At 44.5% G+C, this 22789-nt stretch overlaps 1 long non-coding RNA gene across 1 annotated transcript; it reads right to left on the bottom strand.

The window, feature by feature from the left end:
- Nucleotides 1-3080: 3080 nt before the first annotated feature.
- LOC117079387 lies at nucleotides 3081-20911 on the bottom strand. The gene is made up of 2 exons (XR_004435414.1): nucleotides 20818-20911; nucleotides 3081-3404 (listed from the first exon to the last, which is right to left on the bottom strand). It is a non-coding gene; the product is annotated as an uncharacterized LOC117079387 (long non-coding RNA).
- Nucleotides 20912-22789: the final 1878 nt, after the last annotated feature.

Genomic DNA, 22789 nt, shown 5'->3' with positions numbered 1-22789 from the left:
TTTGAGAAATGAAAGCTACAATAATAAATGGAAGGAAGCAAGAGGAATACTCATGGAAAGCCTTCCTGTGCTCCCCAAGACAGCAGGCTTTGGACTCAAGAGGGTAGCATTTATTTGCCCTCCTGACATGAAGTAGTAACCTTTGGAGGACTTGGGGCTTAGCATAAGAACCTGCAAATGGCAAAGAAAGAATTTCTTCTCCTCTCAAAGAGGTACTACCTTAAAAAAAAGCTAGTAGATGGGGTCCTTAAAAGGCTACTGCTTAAGGCCCTATGCAGGCATACAAACTGCTTCAAAAGCCACCAAAAAATTTAGCCCTGAAGCATAACAAGAATGAAAAGTGTGTGGTAAATTATGATGAAATAGGAGAGCTGGGGTTGTGATTAGCTTCTGTTCTAGTAATGTGCCAGCAGACAGGTCTTCCAAGCTGGCAGGGTAGAAACAAGTATAAGTATCAGGGGATATCAGCAAGGTAGCCCATGTCTTTGCTGTCAAGCAAATGCAGCAAGAGCCACAGGTACACAAATAACAGAAAGTGTGTGTTTAAGAAGTCACAGGGCATTCAAAGTGAAAGCAAAGGAGGCAGAGTTGCCCTTGAGGCAGATTGTCTGGCAGGTGTGCAAGGGCATTTTAGAATACACACAGAGAGAACAGAAGAATAGGCAGTGTGAGTTTTTGGGAAAGAGCCAATTTTAGTTGAAAAAGTAGAGGAAACCCCAGATATTGCATGGTATTAGGCTTTAGCCCGATCACTCCTGTCCAGAAAAGCCAGTAGTGTCTAGGTCTACTTGGTGTCGACTCCAGGGTTCTTCCCGCCACTGCAAGTCACTGGTGAGGGTAAGCTGAGACATCAGCCAGTGGAAGTGTGGCCAGAGGCAGTGTGGCCAAGAGAAATCATTTTGAGGGTTGATTAGTAAGTAGGAGAGCAAACGGAGAGCAAAAAGGAGAGAAGGAAACTCTCTGCAGGGGTTGAACACCTCCAACCAGAGAATGTGAGGCACAGATGTATCTTACTGCCAGGAAATGTATCTGAGTCATGCAGCATAAAAGTATGTTAGCAGCAATGAATCCATAGGGGTCTGCAGTAACCTCAATACTTGCCTCCTCAGAAGAAAGAATTTGATCAAGGGGCATAAGGCAGAGTGAGAGACTGAGTCAAGTTTTAGAGCAGGAATGAAAGCATATTAAATTGTTTTAAGGGCAGGAATGAAATTAAAGTACACTTGGAAGAGGGCCAAGCAGGCAACTTGAGAGAGTCACATGCATGGTTTAACATTTGACATGGGGTCTTACATGTAGGCAAGCTTCTAGAGGATTGCATCCCTTCTCTCCTGATTCTTCCATTAGGGTGAGCTGTCCCCACATGCCATGACCTGTTATGATTTGGGAGGGGCCCACAGGCAGTGTGTTGAGAAAAATACATCACAAATCTAACTGCAAGGAACTTGTTGTCAAAATAATTAAAATTGGTAAAAATGCATAATGTGTAGGTCTAGGTGCCCCTCCAGGACGTGAGCAAAGGACAAGTCCAGGTGGTTTTTTCAGAAGCCATTGTCATAGCCCAAGAGAGCCACTGTGTGGCCTAGAGACCCCAACTTCAGTAGTAATTCAGAGTCCACATATCCAACTGCTTAATAAGCCTGTACTTACTTCTTCATTGTAAAATGGTTATGATTATATCTACTTTGCAGAAATCTTATGAGGACAAATTAGATAGCCTGTCACTATAGTGAGTATTCAAGAAATGGGATTACTCTATTATCAGAGGAATTATTTTGATAATTATTCTATTATCAGAGGAAGAAAATGCACAGTGTCACTAGCAATGAAAGATGTGGAAGTGGTGGCAATTTAAAGGTAAGATGACTCATTCATTAAAATAGAAAGAGATATTCTAGTTCACAAAAAGACTTCAACAAAAACATCAGTATCTGTTTTATTTATAACTTGCAAACTCTCAAAGAAGCCCAGATATCCATTAGTAGATAAATAAATTGTGGTATATTCATGCAATAAAATGCTTCTCAGCAACAAAAAAGAATAATTCGCTGGTTCATGCAATAGTGTAAATAAATTGCAAATTCACTATGCTGGGTAAAAGATGGCTTATGCAAGAGATTTCAAACTGCCTTTTTTTTTAAGACAGGGTCTCTCTCTGTCGCCCAGACTGGAGTGCAGTGGCACAATCACAGCTTACTGTAGCCTCAACCTCCTGGGCTCAAGGCATTCTCCCACCTCAACCTGCTGACTACAGGTATACACTACCAGACGGAATAATTTTTCATAGAGACAGAGTCTGAGTATGTTGCCCAGGCTGGTCTCTAACTCCTAGACCCAAGGGATCCTCCTGTCTTGGCCTCCCAAAGTGCTGAGATTATAGGTGTGAGCAATAGTACCTGGCTATAAGATTTCATCTGTATGAAATTCTGGAGCAGAAGAAACTAATCTTTTTCAGAAAAAAAATCAAAATCCTGATTCCCAGAGCCCAGGAATTCTGATTTCATATTCAGATTGTACTTATTACAGAAGCATATCATACACAAATATATCTATGTAATACTTTTCACTTATCCTTCTTAATATTTTCTGTAAAACATACCTAACCCCTTTTGGTTATAACTTTGGGATTCTGTTGTGTATGACTGCTTGAAGATCTTATTTTCCTCCTCCCACCTTCAATACTCCTTTTGGTACTGTCCAGTACTGCCTTGCCCGATGGAGAGATGGAATATTTGCTGGGTACTTCCATATTCCAGGCCCTGTATTAGGCACTTGGCATGTGTCTTATTTTATCTTCACAATAGCCACGTGGGGGAAACATTATTTTTTTCCATTTTACAAATATAGAAACTAAGACTCAGATTGCTAGTGTAACTTGACAAGTGTAACACAGGTAATAAGAGGTGTTTTCTTCTTTGCGAATAAAGAGAATATTTTTAGGCTAAGACCATTTTGAATTAATCTTATTCCAGAGTGAAAAAAATTCATTGCATTAAAAATGGCAAACTCTTTCATTCTATAAGAGTAAAATTGGCAGTCACTTATTTGGTCTAGAATCTTAGGAAGCAAGATGCTTATAGTTTCAGTAAAGGGCTAATTTTAATTAATTGAGTGCTTCTCTGTTTTAATCCCACAACTTATAAATGACATTAGCAGTGGCTTGAACTTATTGTTGTGGTCTCTGGAAGAAGTTGGGCTTGGCATAACCTCCTGGGGTACAGATTTGTTAATCAGGTACTGAATTGTTGATGAAGGATGGAGCGGGTGTTGATCTTGTGGAGGTGGGTGTCCTGGGATCATCTTCCTGGCCCATGAGAGCTGGCAGAGAGGAAAAGCTGTGGCTTGTCTTTCCTCAGTCTGTCCTCATTATTCTGGACAGCTCTTTTCCTGGATCTGAGAAGAAGCTATGCAGCACATAGAAAAAAAAAAGAAAAGAGTCTTTTAAAGACTTTTAATGAGTGATTAATTATAAAAGTAACATATGCCCACTGCAAAAATGAATAAAGATATTTTCAGTTCTTAAGAAAGTTTTGAAAATCTTTTGTTATATGCATAGGTTGTTGAATGCACCTCTGCTGATTTAAATTCCTGAAAGTGTTATCAATGAGGTCAAAGCAGAAACAGTTTGTTATTGTTGTTTGTTTGCTTGTTGAAATAAGGCCTTGCTCTGTTGCCCAGTCTGGAGTGCAGTAGCATGAGCATAGCTCACTGCAACCTCAAATTCCTGGGCTCAAGTGATCCTCCTATCTCAGCCTCCTGAGTAGTTGGGACTACAGGTGCAGGCTGCCATCCCTGGCTAATTTTTTTTCTTTGAAGAGACGGAGATGATCATGTTGTCCAAACTGATCTCAAATTCCCACGTTCAATGATCCTCACACTGTGGCCTCCCAAAGCCCTAGGATTACAAGCATGAGCCACTGCACCTGGGAGAAACATTTTTAAGCCTCTGAAAAAATAGAAAATATTGCTAAATTGTCTTCCAGAAACGTTGTACCAATGTATGCTTTAGTCAGCGGTGTGTAAAAACCATTTCACCATGTGCTCAGCAACACGGCACATATTAATTTTAAAGACAGAGCCAGATTGGGCCAAGCGCGGTGGCTCATACCTGTAATCCCGGCACTTTGGGAGGCCAAGGCAGGTGAATCACGAGGTTAGGAGATCGAGACCATCCTGGCTAACACAGTGAAACATCCCCTCTACTAAAAATACAAAAAATTAGCCAAGTGTGGTGGCAGGCACCTGTAGTCCCAGCTACTCGGGAGGCTGAGGCAGGAGAATGGCGTGAACCCAGGAGGTGGAGCTTGCAGTGAGCCGAGATCACGCCACTGCACTCCAGCCTGGGCAACAAAGACTCCGTCTCAAAAAAAAAAAAAAAGAAAGAAAAAAAAAAGACATAGCCAGATTGCAAAATAAAGGGTATTGGGAGTAGCTTTTTAATCATAATGAAGTCTTAATTTTTCTATATGCTTATTTTTGGCTTCTATGATTCTATTCACTTGAAACTGTAGAACATAAATAGATTTTATAATCTATTTAAAATTTATTTACTTCTATAAGTAGCTTTACTTTGTAATTCCCTTACTCATTTTTTCTTGCAGAGTTAATATTTTTCTAGTTGATTTTTATGAGCTCTTTATATATTAAAGACACTAACTCCTTAAACACACACACATAATAGAAGAAAAGATAGAAAGTGGTTCATAGAGTGGACAGGGTATTGGTAGGAGAGTAGACAGCAACTTCAGTATGTATATTAGTTTCACACTCAGGATTTTTAAATGTAGTTTTTAATTGGTGACTCAAGGATATGGGCTGTTTCATCTCATTTCCAGCACACGACTGCCAAGGTCATGGTGGAAGGAGAAAGAACATGGATGGCCACTCAGGGCATGATGACCAGGTCTGGAAGTGGCATGCATCACTTCCAACTATTTTCTATTGGCCAGAACCCAGTCAGATTGTTCAAACCTAACGATAGAAAAGGCTGAGCAACATGATCTTCTTGTGTGCAAAAGAAGAAAAGAGGGAACTGTGAGCATTTGGCCATTTCCTACCACCTTACTGTGACAACTATCCTATGTTGACTTGTGAACCACCTCAGCCCTAGCACTCCTAATCACGTTTCCCTTTTTTTGTTGTTGTTGTGTTTTTCTTTTGTATAGCCCTTATTTTTGACATGCTATATGTATTCATTTATTAATGTTAGTCCTCCCCCACAAGAATATAAGCTCAACCAGGTTAGGGATTTTTGTCTATTTTGTTCACTGCCCCAGAAGAGCACCTGGCACTCATATTAGTTAAGGAGATATTTCCTGATGATATTTCTTGGCACGAAGTGCTGACATGTTTCCCATGCTTTCTCTGTGGTGCATCCTTCTTCCTCTATAGTCTACTGCCAACACGTGGTCAGCCTTCAAAATTCAGCCCAAGATCCTTATCATGTATGAACTACTCAATTACCCTCCCACCTCCTGCAGAATTGGTTGTGACCTTCTTTGTGACATAGTCACACCTCGTACCAAACTACTCTGCATGTTTCCCACTGTTTTTCATTTGTGAATTTGTTTGTCTGCCCTTTGCAACAATAGGTCTCCTATGAGAACTGGCCACATTAAGGATGTCATAGTGACAGTTGAATAGATGAATGAATGAATGAATGAGTGAGTGAATGATTTGATAGGCCAACCAATTCTTTACAATTTGGACAGTTTTAAAAATGCCCCCAATGAAGTCTTAATATGGACTACAGATAAATGATACCATTAAATTTGTTAGATGTGATAATGATATTAGAGTTATGTAATACATGTAACATTATATAATGTATTCATACTGGGTTTATTTTGTTATATAAAGAATATATTATATAACAGACATATTATGCAATGTACATTTATTGGAGATAACTCCTGAATTACAGGTGAACTAATAAAGTGCCTGAGATTTGCCATAAAATAAAATAAAGTAAAATAAAACGGAATAAAAATAAAGTGTGTTGGAAGAGGAGGATAGATGGAAGACAGGATGGACAAGAGACAAGTTGGAAAAATGTTAATAACTGTTCAAGTTGGGTAGTGAGTATTTGACATTCATTGTACTGTTCTCTCCACCTTTGTGTACGTTCAAAATTTCCTTAATAAAAATTAAAAACAAATGAAGTAACATAGCCACTTATACTCTGCTCAATATGAAGGAAAAAAGATTTCCCAACCCTGTGACCTTGTTCCACACTTAGCCCAGTTCTGAATAAAATGCCTCTCGCCTCTGCTAGTGTTGACCATGACATCTCATACTATGTGTAGAGAAAGCCATGTGTATCCCCACCCTCTGTGGGAGGAACACAGATGTGTACATGTGCAGCAAGAGGACATCTTGTTCCTGTATGTCATAGTGCATTCTTTTAGAGTGTTAGGGCTAGTGAGGGGTCTTAAAATCACTTAATTTATCTCTCTTATTTTACCAATGAAAGGAAACTATGAATCAAAGGTTGTGTGACTTTCCTAAGTTTACACAGTGAAACAGCAGCAGCAACATCAAAAATAAAATTCACATCTGTAGACCGTTGAGCCAATCTCAGATATGTCTATGAAGAGTGTTTGCCTCATATACACCTATCAAATACTTTTCATTCTCAACACCCAATCAGAGAGGCAGGCCTAGAAAATAGATTAGTATGTTGTGGATAAATATTTGTAAAGAAGTGACTGTGGCTCAGACATACAATAAAACTTACTAAAACTCATCAAGTTAAAATTCAGAGTCCCCTGGAAATCCACAAGTTTATGGAGATGTAGCAGAAGGATCATTTATGGAAGAGATGCATTCATTGAACAGCAGAATAAGCCTCCTCATTTTCTGCCTTCTCTCCATGAGTCAGGTGAGACTGACTGAAGAGAGTCAGATGTGTCTTAAGCAGGTTACTCAGCATGTTTCTACATAACCAGTGACCATTCATTGACTGTCAACCCTACAGCACTTAGTGCTCGTCCTCTAGTGCACTCAACAACCCCACCAAGTAAGAATCATTATCCTTATTTGACAAAAACAATTAGGCTTAGAGAGGGTGATATAGTCTGGATTTGTGTCCCGCACCCAAATCTCATGTTGAATTATAATCATGAGTGTTGGAGGTGGGGCCTTGTATTAATCCGTTCTCATATTGCTATAAAGAACTGCCTGATACTGGGTAATTTATAATGAAAAAAAGGCTTAATTGACTCACAGTTCCACAGGCTGTACCTGAAGCATGGCTAGGGAGGCCTCAGGAGACTTACAGGGGCAGGGGAAGCAGGCAGGTCTTACATAGCCAGAGAAGGAGGAAGAGGGAGCAGGGGGAGGTACTACACACTTTAAAACAACCAGATCTCATGACAACACACTCACTATAACGAAAATAGGAAGGGGGAAATCTGCCCCCATGATCCAATCGCCTCCCACCAGGTCCCTCCACTGACACATGGGCTTACAATTTGACATGAGATTTGGGCGGGGACTCAAATCCAAACCATATCATTCCACCTCTGGCCCCTACCAAATCTCATGCCCTTCTCACATTTGAAAATATAATCATGCCTTCCCAACAGTCCCCCAAAGTCTTAACTCATCCCAGCATTAACTCAAAAGTCCAAGTTCAAAGTCTCATCTGAGGCAAGGAAAGTTCCTTCTGCCTATGAGCCTGTAATCTCAAAACCAGTTAGTTACTTCCAAGCTACAATGGGGGTACAGGCATTGGCTAAATACTCTCATTCCAAAAGGGTAAAATTGGCCAAAATAAAGGGGCTACAGGCCCCATGCAAGTTCAAAACCCAGCAGGGCAGTCATTACATCTTAAAGCTCCAAAATAATTTCCTTTGACTCTATATCTCACATCCAGGCCACACTGATGCAAGGGGTGGGCTCCAAAGGTCTTGGGCAGCTCTGGTCCTGTGGCTCTATAGAGTACAGCCCTTGCAGCTGCTCTCAAGGCCTGGTGTTTAGTGTCTGCATCTTTTCCAGGTGCATGGTGCAAGTTGCTGGTGGATCTACAATTCTGGGGTCTGGAGGATGGTGGCCGTCTTCTCACAGTTTTACTAGGCAGTGCCCCAGTGGGGTTTCTGTGTGTGGGCTCCAACCCCAAATTTCCCCTCCCCATTGCCCTAGGAGAGGTTCTCCACGAGGGTTCTGCCCATGTAGCGGAGTTCTTCCTGGATATATAGCTGTTTTCATATACCCTCTGAAATCTGGGCAGAGGCTCCCAAGCCTCAACTCTTACACTTAGGACACCCACAGGCTTAACACTACATGAAAGCTGCCGAGGCTTATGGCTTATACCCTCTGAAGTGACAGGCTGAGCTGTACCTTGGGCTTTTTAGCCATGGCTGGAGCTGGAGCAGCCATGATGCAGAGCACCAAGTCCCAAGGCTGCACAGAGCAGTGGGACCCTGGGCCTGGCCCCCAAAACCATTTCACTTTCCTAGGCCTCCAGATCTGCAATAGGAACGGCTGCCTCGAAGTGAAATGCCTTTGGGGCATTTTCCCCATTAACTTGGCTATCAACATTTGGCTCCTCTTTACTCATGTAGATTTCTGCAGCCAGCTTGAATTACTCCAGAGAAAATGGGTTTTTCTTTTCTTTTTTTTTTATTTTTTTATTTGTATTTATTTATTTTTTTATTATACTTTAAGTTCTAAGGTGCATGTGCATAACGTGCAGGTTTGTTACATATGTATACTTGTGCCATGTTGGTGTGCTGCACCCATCAACTCGTCAGCACCCATCAATTCGTCATTTATATCAGGTATAACTCCCAATGCAATCCCTCCCCCCCACCCTCCCCATGATAGGCCCCGATGTGTGATGTTCCCCTTCCCGAATCCAAGTGATGTCATTGTTCAGTTCCCACCTATGAGTGAGAACATGCGGTGTTTGGATTTCTGTTCTTGTGATAGTTTGCTAAGAATGATGGTTTCCAGAATGGCAATCATTAAAAAGTCAGGAAACAACATGTGCTGGAGAGGATGTGGAGAAATAGGAACACTTTTACACTGTTGGTGGGATTGTAAACTAGTTCAACCATTATGGAAAACAGTATGGCGATTCCTCAAGGATCTAGAACTAGATGTACCATATGACCCAGCCATCCCACTACTGGGTATATACCCAAAGGATTATAAATCATGCTGCTATAAAGACACATGCACACGTATGTTTATTGCGGCACTATTCACAATAGCAAAGACTTGGAATCAACCCAAATGTCCATCTGTGACAGACTGGATTAAGAAAATGTGGCACATATACACAATGGAATACTATGCAGCCATAAAAAAGGATGAGTTTGCGTCCTTTGTAGGGACATTGATGCAGCTGGGCTTTTCTTTTCTACCACATGGTGGGGCTGCAAATTTTTCAAACATTCACACTCTGCTTTCCTTTTAAATATAAGTTCCAGTTTCAGATTATCTCTTTACTCATGCATAACAAAAGTGACCTTAGCTCCACTTCCCAATAAGTTCCTCATTTTCATCTGAGACCTCCTCAGCCTGGGCATCATTGTGCATATTATTGTTGGCACTTTGGTCATGACAATATTACAAGTTTCTAGGAAGTTCCAAATTTTCTCTCATCTTCCTGTCTTCTTCTGAGGCCTCCGAACTGTTTCAACTTCTGCCCATTACACAGTTCCAAAGTTGCTTCCACATTTTCAGATATCGTCATAGCAATGCCCCACTCCTAGGTACCAATTTTCTGTATTAGTTTATTCTCGTACTGTTATAAAAAACTACCTGAGATTGGGCAATTTATAAAGAAAAGAGGTTTAATTGACTCAGAGTTCCACAGGCTGTGCAGAAAGCATGGCTGGGGAGGCCTTGGAAAACTTAAATTATGGCAAAAGATGAAGGGGAAGCAGGAACATCTTACATCGCCAGAGGAGAAAGAGAGAGAAGGGGAAGTGCCACATACTTTTAAACAATCAGATCGCATGATAATTCACTATCATGAGAACAGCAAGAGGGAAATCTGCCCCCATGAATCAGTGACCTCCCACCACGCCCCGTCCTCCAACACTGGGGATCACAATTCGAAATGAAATTTAGAGACACAAATCCAAACCATATCAAGCCTGGTGGGAGGTGATTGGATCATGGGGGTGGATCCTTCATGAGTGGTTTAGCACCCTCCCTTTAGTACTGTTCTCATGATGGTGAGTGATTATGCTGAGATCTGGTTGTTTAAAAGTGTGTAGCACCTCCCTCCTCTCTTTCTTCCTCCTGCTCCGGCCATGTGAACTGCTGGCTCCTTCTTTGCCTGCCATCATGACTGTAAGCTCCCTGAGGTCTCCCCTGAAGCCGACACTGCCATGCCTCCTGTACAGTCTGCAGATCTGATAACCAATTAAACCTCTTTTCTTTATAAATTACCCAATCTCAGGTATTTATTCATAGCAGTGTGAGAATGGACTAATACAGAGGGTAAGGGGCTGCTGAAGGTCATGCACCTAATAAATGACTAGTCCAGGGCTTGAATCATGTCTATCCCATCTTATAGCTTTCTTCCTTCCATCATGCCAAGCTGCATTTGAAGAATCCAAATGATTTTGGCCAAACTGGGATCACTCCTACAAGAGCCAGAGATGTCTGTAATCCTGAAACATGGCGGACAGTGAAAGATGGAATGGTTACATAGTCCTGGGTCTCCATATGAGGTCTAAGGCAGCAACGTTGCACTCTATAGATTCAGGGGGTATTGAGGCCTACTGCTGGAATCGGGCCATGGAGCAATAGGAAGACTGTCCCTGCTGGCTGACCCATGGATGGGTGATTCCACATTCACTTACTAAGTCACCCTGGGCCAAGCTGAGGCCTGAGCTTAAATTGCTTTAAATCCTCCTCTCCTGTTTCTTTTGCTAGCTCAGCAAAAAGGAGCAGGAGAGGAGGAGGAGGGGCCAACAATTTATCACTCTTTCCTCCAAGAGTTACCTTCTGTCATGAGTGCCTCACCAGCTATTCTTCTGACTAGCATCCTCTCTTCGCCCTCACCTAGCCAGGCATACGGAAAGATATACACCTCTCCTCTGCACACACACACACACATGTGCACACACACACATGCACACACACAAACACACCTGCACACACACATGCACACACACACAAGTGCATGCACACACACGCACGCACTCTGCGCTGCTCTTCCCAGACCCAATTTACAGACAAGAAACGTAAGCCCAAGCAGGTTTCTGGTTTACTCAATGTCCTCCATGAGAGTCTCTATCACCATATTTGGCTTCTAGAAAACAATCATATAAAAATGAATAATTGAAAACACACGTCCACACAAAAACCTGTACACAAAAGTTCATAGTATCATGATTCATGATAGCCCCAAGGTAGAAACAACTCATGTCCATCAACTGATGAATGGCTCAACAAAATGTGGCCTATCCATGCAATGGAATATAATTCAGCCTTAAAAAAGAAGTGCTGATGCATACTGTGACACAGATATACCTTAAAACTTTTTGCCAACTAAAAGAAGCCAGATACAAAAGGCCCCGCATTTTATGACTCATTTATATGAAGGATCCTGAATTGGCAAATCCATACAGATAAAAAGTAGATTAATGATTGCACAATGACAGAATGGAGTGGGATTGCTAGAGGGTATGAGGTTTCTTTTGGGGCGATGAAAATGTTCTAAAATGAATTGTGGTCGGGGCGCAGCAGCTCACACCTGTAATCCCAGCACTTTGGATGCCCGAGATGGGTGGATCACTTGAGGTCAGGAATTCGAGGCCAGCCTAACCAATATGGCAAAAACCCATCTCTACTAAAAATACAAATATTCGCCAGGTGTGTTGGCATGCGTCTGTAATCCCAGGTATTCAGGAGACTAAGGCACGAGAATTGCTTGAACCCAGGAAGTGGAGGTTGCAGTGAGCCGGGATCACACCACTGCACTCCAGCTTGGGCGACAGAGTGAGACTCTGTCTCAAAATAAATAAAATAAAATAAAATTAAATTAAATTAAAAAGATAAAACTGTGGTAATAGTTGCACAAGTCCAAATATAGTAGGAAGCATTAAACTGTACGTTTTAAATTAGTTAATTGTATGGCTTGTGAATTATATCTCAATCAAGCTGTGTCCCAAATAAATAAGCAAATGATGAAGCTTCCTAGACTCTCTAAGGAGATTGCACAGCTACCTGCAGTCTCTCTAGCACAGCTCACTTTAGGAAGCCTTGAGAAGTGTGGGAGGCTAAAACACAAAACTGGCCATCTTAAGCAATCTTGCTGAGTGACCTGTAGTGAAAACCCACGGAGAGCCCACCTCAGGGAGCACGCTGCACATAAGGCATGTCCAGCACAGGGGACAGGACTGAGACTGTGGTGCCAGACGGACCTGAGTTCCAGTCTGACTCTGCCACCTCTCAGCTGTGAGATGGGGACAGGTCACCTAAGACAAACTCGCATCTGTAAAATTGGGGGGTAATAATAGGGTTGTGGTGAGAATTAAATGAACTCTTCTACATGGCTTGCACCAAAAAGTTAGTTGTTGCGATGACAAACATGGCATCACCCAAAGAGAAGAGCTGGATAGTTAAAACTTGGCTGACAAGGGGCGAGTGCCTGTGTCATCTCAGCACTCCACGCACCCACAGAGGGAGATACTCAAGGGCACATCCCAAAGATAGCAGGCTCTGTCTCCCTCTTGCACAAAACCTCAGAGCAGCAGAGTCCAGATGGCAAGTTTGCACAAGACATCAGTGCGCTATGGAGAACCTAGTACCTATCTATCATTTCTGAGGCTTTGCCTAAGAGGTTTCCCCCATTATTTCATGTTTCAAATAATCAACAAGTATGCACTGTTAAAAATCAACAAGTATCAGTTTATTCTCGCATTGGTGCTGGGCTGAATTTCACACAGGTACGAAAGAAAGAAGTTCAGTCCTTTCTCTAAAGGAGTAACTCTCATAGCAATTCTTTGAAGTAGGCAGGACAGTTAATAGCATGTCCACTTTCAGGTAAAGAACCTGAGGCCCAGAGAGGCTAAATGCCCTGCCCAAGATCGTGTAGCTACTATAGTCACTGACAACACTGAAATTCAAGCTTAAGGGGTCATGACCTCCAGCCTCATGCCTTCTTTCTCTGGTGGTGGATTCTCTAAGACCTCAGAGCACGGGCTTAAGGCTGTCTGAGGCACAAATCGCCTCACAAATAATCAGGTGATGAGGACAACAAGGTGAGACAGATGCCTTGTCGGGACCTACTACGTAATTTGCAGGACCAAGTACAAAATAAAAATGCAGGCCCTTTGTTCAAATATCATGAAGATTATGACAGCAGAGCATCAAAGCGAGCTCAGGGCCCTTCCACATATGGAGACCTATGTGGCTGTGACTGCACAAGTCACACATCCCTGGAGTCATCCTGCCCCTTATCCCTGTCACACAAATGCCTAGTGCAGAGTAGATGTATCCGAGCAATTCTGCTCTCTGGCTCCAACAAGAAGCAAACTCTCCTGACCAAGCTGTGAGCTTGCCCTGACCCCACATCCAGCCACCTTCCAGGTGGACATGTATCTCTCGGGGCCTGCTGATCCAGCATCCTTCAGCATTTCCGATTTTGGAGATGTGCAATCTCTTGGCTTACACTGCAGCCACCTTCTCTGCCTGAGAAACCCAATCTCCCTTGCCGAGGTTCAGCTGCAGTGATACACAGGTCCATTAATGCTCCCCTGGGCACTGAGAAGTGCAAATGTCTACTTAAAGGTGGAGGGCTCTTTGGCCAGGGTGTCAGACCTGCATTTTTCTTATGCAACTGTTTTCTCCCGTTTGTAACACCTGTGGCTGTCTCGCAGAAAACAACACACTACACTGACAACCAGCTGATCTTTCTTTCTCTTTTTTTTTTTCTTTTTTTTTTTTTTGAGATGGAGTCTCACCCTGTTACCCAGGCTGGAATGCAGTGGCACAATCTCGGCTCACTGCAACCTCCACCTCCTGTGTTCAAGCAATTCTCCTGCCTCAGCCTCATGAGTAGCTGGGATTACAGGCATGCACCATGATGCCTGGCTAATTTTTGAGTTTCTAGTAGAAATGGGGTTTCACCGTGTTGGCCAGGTTGGTCTCAAACTCCTGACTGTATGATCCGCCCGCCTCAGCCTCCCAAAGTGCTGGGATTACAGACGTGAGCCACCGCGCCCGGCCTGATTTTTCTTTCCATCTGCCATGTAAACCTTGTTTTTCTGAATAACAGGTACACAAGAACGGCAGACAAGCCAGATGCTCCTAGAATTTCATGAGTAAGAAAGATAACTTGATATTAGTTAGAAACAGAGGCAGACAGAAATGAGCCCTTGGTCTTCCAAAGATCCATGAATTAGCTGTGAGATTTAAACAGAGCATATTCTCTCTCTCTTATGGCTTGAACTGCATTTTCCCCCCAAAAATAAGTTGAAATCCTACCCCCCCTGTAATCCCAGCACTTTGGGAGGCCGAGACGGGCGGATCACGAGGTCAGGAGATCGAGACCATCCTGGCTAACATGGTGAAACCCCGTCTCTACTAAAAAAAATACAAAAAGCTAGCCGGGCGAGGTGGCGGGCGTCTGTAGTCCCAGCTACTCGGGAGGCTGAGGCAGGAGAATGGCGTAAACTCGGAAGGCGGAGTGTGCAGTGAGCTGAGATCCGGCCACTGCACTCCAGCCCGGGCAACAGAGCGAGACTCCGTCTCAAAAAAAAAAAAAAAAAAAAAAAGAAATCCTACCCCCAGTACCTCAGAATCAAGCTTATTTTGAAAGTATGGGGTTGTTGCCGATGTAACTAGTTAAATCAAGATGAGGTCATACTGGAGCTATGTGGGTACTTAATCTAATATTTCTGGTGTCCTTATGAGAAGAGACAAAGAGGCTGAGTGCGGTGGCTCATGCCTATAATCCCAGCTCTTTGGGCGGCTGAGGTGGGAGGATTGCTTGAGTCCAGGAGTTTGAGACCAATCTGGCCAACATGGCAAAACCCCATCTCTATAAAAAGTACAAAAATTTTCTGGGTGTGGTGGTGCATGCCTGTAGTCCCAGCTACTTGGGAATCGAGGTGAAAGGATCACTTGAGTGTGGAAGGTGGAGGCTGCAGTGAGCTATGATCATGCCATTGCACTCTTGCCTGGGCAACAGAGTGAGGCCCTATCTTAAAAAAAAAAAAAAATAGAGAGAGAGAGACACACCACGTGGCAATGGAGGCAGAGACTGGAATAACGTTTCCGGAGGCCAAAGAACATTGAAGATGGCCAGCAAACCACCAGAAGCCAGGAGAGAGGCCTGGACTATGTTATCGCTCATGGCCTGCGGAAGAAACCCACCCTGCCATTGCTGTGATCTCAGGCTTCCGGCCGGTAGAGATGTGAGGGAACATATTGCAAGTGTTTTAAGCCACCCAGTGAATGGCAGTTTGTTACAGCCACCCCAGGAAACGGGTGACCCCCTTTACCTGAAACATAACAAGGATTTGACTGTGTGGTCTCTGGGGTCCCCTCCATCTCTACATTTATGCTATTCTGACTTTAATCACATAGCCACCTTGTCCCAAAAGTCAAACTGTCACTCTAGTCAAACTTACCCAGTTCTTTCTGCTGTTATTTCTTTCCAGGAGATTCGTAGGACCCAGCAATCTGGGCCATCTCCCTCTGAAGCTCCCCAGTGAGTCGACTGCCTCTTTCACACTCCTCTGCACATCTGCTGTGTGTCTGGGCGTGAGCTGGGAAGTGGTGTAAAAATGCAGACTGGGAGCTTGACCTTGTGAAGGTTGAATTCTAGTGAAGACTGGCTTTGAACACATAGCCATCCTGGCCATCCCCCAGGATAGCTCCCAGTGAGCCCCACACCCTGGGGAGTTCATACTCCCATGGCGTTGCCTCCGCCATTGACACTGGGCTGGTCTATCAACCGATGAATGGATACATGTAGTGTGGCACATCCATACATTGGAGTAGCACTCAGCTACAAAAAGGAATGAAACCTGACACATGCAACAACACACATGAACTTTTAAAACATGATGCTAAGTCAAATAAGACAGGGACAAAAGGGCAAATACTGCAGGATTCCACCTCCATGAGGTACCTAGAATAGGCAGGGTTCACAGAGATGAGAAGCAGGCCATAAGTTACCAGAGTTGGGGAGGTGAGGGGAATGAGAGTTGTTGCTTAGTGGGTACAGAGTTTCTGTATGGAGTGATAGAAAAGTTTTGGAAGCAGATGTGATGATGGTTGTACATTGTGAATATAATTAATGTCACTGAATTGCACATATAATAAAATAAACATAACAATAAATAAACATAAGTTATAAAATAAACATAAGTTTGAGACCAATCTGGGCAATATAGTGAGATCTCATATCTAATTATTTTTTAAGTAACTGGGCATGGTGGCACACATCTGTGGTCCCAGCTACTCAGGAGGCTGAAGTAGGAGGACCACTTGAGCCTGGGAGTTTGATGCTGCAGTGAGCCATGATTGTGCCATTGCACTCCAGCCTAGGTGACAGAGCAAGATCTTGTCTAAAAAGAAGGAAATAAAGAAACATAGGCAGGGAAGGGAATACAAGCACAAGTAAAAGAGGTTAAAATGCTTACCTCTGAAGAGTGGGATTCAGGTGCAAAGGTATAAGGCAGAGATGGCTGTTGTTATTAGACGTGTAGTGACTATTTGACTTTATGAATCTGCACATATGTCAGCCCAATAAAACAAAGAGGGAAAGGCTGTATTTCATAACTGATGCATTAACAAACACTAAAAAATAATTAACATAAAATTGTGGTGAAACTAGAACACTAAAATCCTGCTAACAATATAAATGTGTACAAGCCTGGTGGTTTCATTTCCAGAACACTTCAAGAGCCATTGAAATGCTGGGACCTTTTGACCAATTCTCGCACACTAAAGCAAGGATCTGTGTGGGAAAACTATGACCCACAGACCAAATCCAGTCTACCACCTATTTTTGTATGGTACATAAGCAAGAATGGTTTTTATGATCTTTTAATTGTTGGAACAAAAACCCCAGAGAATAGCATTCCGTGATGCATAAACATGATAAGGTATTCAAAGTTTGGTGTCCATAAACAAAACTGTGTTCTCACACAGCCTTGTCCATGCATTTGTGCAGGGCCTATAGCTGCTTTTGTGCTACAAGGACAGCTGCAGTAGAGACCACATGGCCCATAAAGCTAAAAATACTCTTTGGTCCTTTGCAGAAATAGCCTGCCCATCCAGGTACAGAGGGAGGCAGCACAGTCAGGGAGGGCAGCTCAAAGCCTGGACCCTCCGATGCCTGGTTATGTGACCTCGGGCAAGTTTCCCAACTTGTTTGTGACTTGGTTTTCTCATCTGTAAAATGAAGATATTATTAGTGCCAACCTTCTAGGATTGTTGTGAAGATTCTGTGAATGAACCAGCCTAAATCAGAAGAGCATCTGCACTTGGTGTCAGTCAACTGCCAATGCTTCCCCAGAGAAATGCATCAGGAAGCAACAGGTATGTGCACAAAGGTTTGCACAGCTAGTGCTCCCTAAGGGATGCCCCTGACACCTGGGCATCCTTACCCACAGCTCAGGCCACAGCAGAGACCCAGGACCAGACCGTGAATTCAAATATTTCTGCTATGCTGCAACACAGACATCCCTAAAAATCATTGTGTTCTGCAAAATCATGAGACAAGACTCAGGGCTATGAGAGAAATAGAGTTAGGGGCTTCATCAGCAACATGTTTTTTTAAAAAGATTACAACCTAATAAAAATGATAGCACAGTTTTACATGTTAAATGTTTAAGAAATATGCAAATACTAAAATAAAGATGGTATTTTCCTTTAAAAAGACGAGGCTTGTTTGAGAAAGTGGGCATTGGGGTTGTAAACTGGGTAATCTGGAATTAGGAGGAACATTCTAGCCCCAGAGGTTAGTGGATGTAACTCCTAACATGCCCGGTGAATGGAGGGACAGACGATGCTAGGATTTGTGTGGGTGCAGTATGTATTCACAGGATGTGTGCACGGATGTGGTTGTGTATTCCTTGGGTGTGTGCACAAGTGGGTTTGTGTATCCCTCGGGCGTTTGCACAAGTGGAGTTTTGTATTTTTAGGATGTGTGCAGAAGTGGGGTTGTGTATCCCCCGGGTATGTTTGCTGGTGGGGTTGTGTATCCCTAGGGTGTGTGCACAGGTATGGTGTGTATCCCTGGGGTGTATGCAGAAGTGTGGTTGTGTATCCCTAGGGTGTGTGCACTGGTGGGGCTGTGTATCCCTAGGGTGTGTGCACTGGTGGGGCTGTGTATCCCTAGGGTGTGTGCACTGGTGGGGCTGTGTATCCCTAGGGTGTGTGCACTGGTGGGGCTGTGTATCCCTAGGGTGTGTGCACTGGTGGGGCTGTGTATCCCTAGGGTGTGTGCACTGGTGGGGCTGTGTATCCTAGGGTGTGTGCACTGGTGGGGCTGTGTATCCCTAGGGTGTGTGCACTGGTGGGGCTGTGTATCCCTAGGGTGTGTGCACTGGTGGGGCTGTGTATCCCTAGGGTGTGTGCACTGGTGGGGCTGTGTATCCCTAGGGTGTGTGCACTGGTGGGGCTGTGTATCCTAGGGTGTGTGCACTGGTGGGGCTGTGTATCCCTAGGGTGTGTGCACTGGTGGGGCTGTGTGTCCCTAGGGTGTGTGCACTGGTGGGGCTGTGTGTCCCTAGGGTGTGTGCACTGGTGGGGCTGTGTGTCCCTAGGGTGTGTGCACTGGTGGGGCTGTGTGTCCCTAGGGTGTGTGCACTGGTGGGGCTGTGTATCCCTAGGGTGTGCATGTGTCCTTGTGTATTCCTAGGCTCAGGTTGGCCAGGCTCTGTTCTCTGTATTAACTTGGTATTTCTGAGGACAAAATTGTGCAGAGCAAATGTGAACTTTGAAACTCATGTCATGTCCAGACCTTTGTTCCCTTATCTAGCAATTGTGTTGGAGAAAACTCATGTTTTAAGTCAAGCCATATAGCAGAACTGAATATATCACATCCCTTGAGGACTCTGGACATGGTTTGGGGAAGGGGAACTTTTAAGGTGGTGACATTGCAGGCAGAGCCTTGACTCATTCCCTGATGTGGACGTCAGTGGTGGCACCAGAAAGGGCTCTGCAAGGCCACGTGGCAGCAGCTCCTAGCAGCCGCCCCACCCTCCGGGCTATGCACTCATTGCTGAGCCTGGTGACCCACACCAGCTATACAGCCTGCTGTGTACGAAGCCCTTCCACACACACACAGGGCACCTCACAACAGGCTCACAGGGACAAAGTGCAGGCATCATGAATCCATATTTGACAGGGATGGAGAATAAGGATCAGAGAAGTTGATGACTTGCCCCAAGACACAGAGCCTGAAAATGGAGGAGGGAGCTTCCACATCCCAGGCCCTGGCTGGCCCGCCATCTGTCCTCTGATGCTGTAGGTCTTGGGATCCCCTCGCCAAACATGGGGGTAAACTCCAGGGATCAGGCTCAAGGCCGCACATCCAGAGGCAAAGGCTGCAAGAGGAGGGATGCAGGACACCCAGGCGACCTAAAGGCACCTGCCTCAGGTGGGCTCACCTCCAATCCTGACACCTGTTTCTCCTTTAAATAGAAAGAACAAGCCTCCCTCTGCACTGCATCTTTAACAATTACAGCCAGCAAAGATGAGGAACGTTCCAGCACAGTCAGGACATGAACTGGTTTGTAGTAGGATTGCAGCGTTTATTTCAATCCTGAGTCAGAAGGCCAAGCAAGTAGCTTGCATGATTTTTAAGGAGCTTAGCTGCGACTGCAGCAGGCAGTCACTTCTCTGATTAAAACAGGCCTGACACTCTACCCCTGCCACATCTGTCCTCAACTCTCAGGATGCACCTGGGCCCTCAGGTTGGGTGTGCTTAGGGCCTCCATATGCCCAGAGAAGCCATGGCACTCACGTGTGGTCATGTCAGTATTTAGCAGGTGCACCTCCTGCTCACATTTGCCCAGCAACTTCCCCTAACCCAATGGCAACAAGACACAGCCTGAAGAAAGTAGACCTGAAATAAGAGACCCCCCAACAGCTATTTCTCCTTCAGTGCTCTCCAGGCTGTATAGGACCAGTCAGTTACTGCACTACCCCACATGGCCTTGAGGAACAAGCTTACCCTGCTGAAATATGCTTTAAGGACGTGGCCATGCGACACTCATCTGGGCCAGTGGGCCTTCAGACACACACACACACACATACACATGCACATACACAGACCTGGGTAGCAAAAACTGCTTTGTTCAGGAAGGCACAAATGCATTTATAACCCAATTCCAATGTCAGCTACTTGGAGCATAAAATGAGGCCACATTCTCTAGTTTTTGGGATTACATCAACTCTCTCAAGGGAATCTTCTCACTGACTCCAAGAACCCCCCAGCCCAGTGGATGCTTTCCAAGTCCAAAGGGTCAAGTCCTAGTCACAGCACCTCATCTGAGGGTCTGTTGCAGTGGCCACTGCCACAGGGTGTCTCTGTTAGGAAAGGTGGCCCTCCCACCAGACATGGTGCCCCAAACTCATGGCCAGACAACCTGCAGGCCTCAGCTGCCAGGCCAGGAGTTGGCCTGTCTTATCTTCCCAGCTTCTCTCTGCCTCAGCTGGACCCACAACATCCAGCCCCCTGGTGATGGGGCAAGGCATGCTGACCACTCTTCTTAGGGATGCCCAGTCACAGCCCCATGCTGTGTTCAGAAAACCACACTCAAGATCTCCAGCCAGGCTGGTGCAGGAGCCAGGCTCGCCTCTCAGTTTCAAAGCCCTTCCCTCAGCACCTACCTTGTTTCTCCTGTGCAGAGATCAATAATGCTTCTTTCAGGGGAAACCACAGTCATTCCATATTAAGTTTGAAAACATGTAAGTTACAGCTGTGTAGTGGAGGGCACATTTTATTGTGACTCTATTGTGGGATCTGGCCAGCAACCCACAATGCAACAGGGCTCTCTCTTTGTTCCCAGGTGGATCAGCAGGTCGAGAAATAATAGACACACACAAGATAGTGAAAGCTGGGTCTGGAGGGTCACTGCCTTCTCATCCTGCGGTGCCAACAATGCACTGGATATGCCAGCATTTATTATTAAGTTTAGTGAGGATGGGGGTAGGTTAGTAAGGGATTTAGGGTCATTTGATTATGAGGTGAGATGGTCACATGGGGATGAAGTAATTCTTTAACATAACATCTGTATGCAGAAGTACAGTATACAGAGATAAGAATTTACAATATAGTGTGTGCATCAGTAATTTCTAACAGAGCCTTAAAACAGAAACACAGTCTTTCCATAACCTATGATTAGCAAGATATTAATCAGCAGTAACAGTTGCAGCAAGAGCTGGTTACAAACAATCCATAGAAACAGGATGTGAAGCTGGACAACCGGTTAGACCAGAAATTCTCAGAAGGGAGTATGCCTTAACCCTAAAGAGGCCTAGAAGAGCCATGGCAAGATGAGGGTGTTTATAGCCCTATCTTATCCATATGGACAGGCGCCCCTCATGCATCCGTTTATAGGCTCTCCACAAGGGTCACATTCCATTCCCAGAACTATGAACATCTGCTTTTCTGGGACAGGAATCTTGGTGATGTGAAACCTCCCTGACTGCACATCCATTCATAGGCTCTCTGCAGGGGGAAGCACATCACGCGCTGTTGGCTCATTCTGGCAGTCCAACCTGGCATTGTCTTTATACAATCCTGCATGCAATTTTGTATTTACAATAATCGAAGCATTTCATCTTTTATTCCATAGCAATAGTTTCCAGGGGTCTCCTACATGAATCTTTGTAGCTGCTATGAGAACCTTGCTCCCAGCTGCACTCCATCTGATGCCTGTTGGAGGTGTGCACCACATCAAGTAAGGCCAAGATCCTGCTCACCTGTGATCCAAAAAATATTTGCAAGGAGAATGGAGATCTGGATCAGCCTGCGTGATGGCTTCCCAAGCCTCGAGGCAGAATTCAGTGGCCCAAACTCCAGGGCCAACTTACTGCAGTGTGCATATATTTGCACACACGTATTTGCCAACTCATGCATTTGTGCATACACACAGATATGTGTGTAGGCTATGTGCATACATATGTTCACACATACATACAGTGTGTAAAATGTACTGCTCTGTATGTGTGTGTATGTGTATTATATCTATTTTAGACATATATACTGCTTTGTATGTATGTGTATATATACTGGTATATGTGTGTATACTATCATGCATGTATGTGTGTATACATATACTGGTATGTATGCACATATAGAGAGAGAGATATACGTGTGTTATGTGTGTACCTATATCCATTTACCAGCATGTATGGTGTGTGTGTGTACTGGTATGGATATGTGTGTGTGTGTGCGCACACATTTGCTGGTATGTGTGCCTGCTTGTGCTTATAATGCACAGGCAGAATGTTTCTAGCGGACCACACAGCCTCTAGTTCTGTCCCCAGCCCTCCCTTTTGCCCTACACTCAAGGCCTCTCTGAACTTCCTTTACAGGTAAGCGTGCAAGTTCTCACCCGGCAGCGCCACCTCCTGGCCACCTTGGTATTTCTGGCAGAGCCTGGCCTCCAGCACTCAGAGGCAAAGATGAATCCCAGCCATATCGGTGGATGGGACACTGAATGAAGTCCCCAGGGTCACAGGGTTCTCAGACATCCCCAGCAGTTCATTTGCAACTCCAAAGATGGACTCCAAGGGACCAGGACCCGTAATAAGTCAAGGAGTCCTCAATCCTGAAGTGGGGAAGGTGTACAAGTCT

The sequence above is a fragment of the Trachypithecus francoisi genome, unplaced genomic scaffold, assembly GCF_009764315.1.
Source record: "Trachypithecus francoisi isolate TF-2019V2 unplaced genomic scaffold, Tfra_2.0 Lachesis_group7, whole genome shotgun sequence".
Taxonomy (NCBI): Eukaryota; Metazoa; Chordata; class Mammalia; order Primates; family Cercopithecidae; genus Trachypithecus; species Trachypithecus francoisi.
The sequence above is the reverse complement of the archived record's forward strand: the minus strand, read 5'-3'. Positions and strand labels throughout refer to the sequence as shown.